At 48.7% G+C, this 3,247-nt stretch overlaps 1 long non-coding RNA gene across 1 annotated transcript; it reads left to right on the plus strand.

Annotated features, from left to right (window-relative positions):
- The first annotated feature begins 1,416 nt into the window (after window positions 1-1,416).
- On the plus strand, window positions 1,417-2,125 carry LOC147363906 (uncharacterized). Its single transcript, XR_015133903.1, has 2 exons — window positions 1,417-1,547; window positions 1,813-2,125. It is a non-coding gene; the product is annotated as an uncharacterized LOC147363906 (long non-coding RNA).
- Window positions 2,126-3,247: the final 1,122 nt, after the last annotated feature.

Raw genomic sequence — 3,247 nt, forward strand, 5'->3', positions numbered from 1 at the left:
CTTAAAAGCAACATTATGAAAAGAGTTATGATCCAGAGCCAGCTCTTGAGAAAACCAGCCTCGACGCAGACATATGTGAAAGGTTTATTACCGTGTGGCTCACCCGCGTGGTCTAAGTTTTCCCTGTTCTCTTTCGTGGTTCTTCCCATCCGCACACAGGGAGGGGAAATCCCTGCTTGGACACAGCTCTAAGTGAGCAAGAGGAAAATTGGTCTGTCTGGAACTGGGTTCTGTGGCCCATGGAAGGTCCTCAAACTCCCACCCTGCAGAGGGGGGAACTGTGCCCCAGAAACAGAGGCAGGAGAGCTCTACGCTGGGGGCAGCTCACGGGAAGTGACGAAGCAGGAAATGTTAGTAGGTGAAAGTGCCCAAGTGTTAGTCGCCTAGTGATGTCCAACTCTTTGTGACCCCATCAGCTGCGGCCTGCCAGGCTCCTCTGTCCGTAGGGATTCTCCAGGCAAGAATACTGGAGGGGTTTGCCATGCCCTCCTCCAGGGGATTGTCCCGACCCAGAGATCGAACCCAGATCTCCCAATCTGATTGCAAGCAGATTGTTTACCATCTGAGCCACCAGGGAAGCCCATAGTTCACAAGCCACCACTGAAAAGAAACCACAGTGTCCTCCGAGGGGCAGGTCCGCTCACTACCTGGACGCTCATTGAGACCCTGTGCCAGGAGAGAGCAGCGCTCAGATGTGGCAGAGGGGGGTAACTGGGCCGCTGGTGCTCCCTGAGCTGCTGCTGTCTCAGGTCCACCTGCATACAGTTGTCTGGGAAACGGGCCTTTCCCCACGAATCTTCCTTCATCCGATAGACAGATATCATCATGAGAACATGATGATAAAAACCTGGCAAAGGAAACAGGTAGGGAATTCACTTCGGGTTTTTTTCAGAAGTCTTTCCAAGTAACATTGCTATGACAACCTGATGGCTAAATGGACTTTCCTGCTGGTCCAGTGGCGAAGACTCCTTGCTCCCAATGTAGGGGGTCAGGTTCCATCCCTAGTCAGGGACCTAGATCCCACGTGCTGGGACTTAGACCCAGCGCAGCCAAATAAATAGAAAAAAAAACAAACATTAAAAGGAAAGGAACAACAACAACAAAATCACTGACAATGAAGAAGTCTGCAAATATCTCTTTATGACTGAAGCACCTCACTCCTCTCCGGGGATATTGGGCGGTTATCCGGCCATATTCATCCTATTTCCCTCCTGCAGGTAACTTCCCTTGACTGGTTTTCTTTGTGTAACGGGGAGGGCAAGATCCAGGAGAACCTGAATTCACACGCAGGCATCTCCTCCTACTGTGCCTGGTATCACTTGTCTCCAGGGTGGATGGTAAATTGAACTGCGCTGTAATTCAGACTCTCTAAGTCATGTTTTTTTGTTGTTTCATTTCTATCCTATGTCCTGCCTAGCTAATCATTTCAAATCTATCGAAAATTTCCTCTGAAAATTAACTTTACAGTTCGCACAGGTTCCCCTAGAGGACGCCAAAGGGCTACATCTGATGGAAGATGAAGGCTGGAAAAGTCCTTTCTTGGCCAGGTAAGATCCTAGAGGGGTCTGCTCCCATGCTTTCCACAGTGACACCATTGTAACTGCTAGAAGCATCACAGGACTTAGCAAGTGCCCTGCACCAGCAGTGTGGGTTGTGAAATGCACACCAAGCTTTCTTGCTGTGTCACTGGCACGAATGATGTCCCCAGCCTCCCCCAAATATTTCAGTCCTTGTAGGGGGCCCAGTGATGGCTGCCCAAAGACATTTTCATGCCAGCCCTAGCACCTGTAAGTGTGACCTTGTTTGGAAAAGTTTCAGGGTCTCGAGATGATATTTCCTGGATAATTGGAGCTGACCCTAAATCCGATGACAGCAGTCCTTATAAGAGAAAGGCAGAAGGAAAATTCGGCTCAGACAAAAGAGGGAACACAGGGAAGAGAGTCCACATGAGTACGGAAGCAGAGACTGGAGGATGCACCCACAAGCCCATGAACATCTGGAGCCACAGAAGCTGGAAGAGACAAGGAGGGAGTCTCCCCGGGGCCCTCCCTGGAGGGAGCGCCCCTCGATCTTTGGACTGTTGGGCCCCAGAACCATGAGCAAGTAAATTTCTATTGTTTCAAGCCATCAACTTGTAGTAATAAGTTACAACAATCCTAGAAGACGAATATAGTCATACTGCACATTCTCAGAAGGGGTGAAATGGCCCCCAGGGAGGAGGAAATTGTTTCTTGGAAGGGGGCAGGGAATGCATGAATAAATCTGAGATACTGCAGTGATTTGTCGCCCTGCAAAGGACCGCAGTATACAAGCAGATATGCAGTCTATCTGTGGGTGGTTTAGTTGCTAAATCATGTCCGACTCTTGCAACCCCATGGATTGTAGCCCACCCGGCTCCTGTGTCCATGGGATTTTCCAAGCAAGAATACTGGAGTGGGTTGCCATTTCCTCCTCTAGGAGATCTTCCTGACCCAGGCATCGAACCCAGTTCTCCTGTAATGGTAGATGGATCCTTTTCCGACTGAGCCACCATTATCTGTGATACTAAAAATAATAAAACCAGGGGGAAAAAAAAAAAATCTAACCAAGGCTCCTTATGGGAATGATCATTTTTTCCCCACACTGAAAATCACTCCTCTACACTTATGCTGCACACACATCAGTGCGGGGAGCGAGCTCCGCCCATGGCAAAGGTCTTGAGGAAGGAGGCTTGGCATACGCAAAGGCGGGATCAAGCCTCAGGAGTCTCCCTGGAAATTCTCGGGCATCTACCCCCAAAACCAGAGTCTGCCTACTTTCTGCTTTGTGCTTTCACCTACACCTCTGACTTTATGGGGGGCTGTCCCCCACTACCTCTCTCTGAAAAAAGAGTTAGCTTACAGCTCCAGTTAATAATTCCTGGGTGTGACAGTGTTTCAACCTACAAACTCCTTTGGAAGTCCTCTAGCCTGCCTGAATAGGTTTTTCCGGCCACATGTGATTGCTCAGAGCCTCCCAACTGTGAGAGGCAGGAGATGTTCTAAACTGTCTAAATACAGATTCCTTTGAGCAGTTAAAAGATTGATTAGAAATTGTATTGGTGAAGGGCTTTTCACTTGTTGGGCCAATGTTTGCTGCTAAGTCTCCATATCCCTTACCTGCTGTGTCCCTGGCAGTGTATTGATTAATAGAATTGGTGTAAATAGTAGCTTTAGTGTTTGTAACCTGGGACCCTTGAGTTAATTCTTTTTCTTGTTATAGCCCACCA

The sequence above is a fragment of the Bos grunniens genome, chromosome 10, assembly GCF_055505025.1.
Source record: "Bos grunniens cultivar Pamir isolate PY7600 chromosome 10, Bosgru_T2T1.0, whole genome shotgun sequence".
Classification (NCBI taxonomy): Eukaryota; Metazoa; Chordata; class Mammalia; order Artiodactyla; family Bovidae; genus Bos; species Bos grunniens.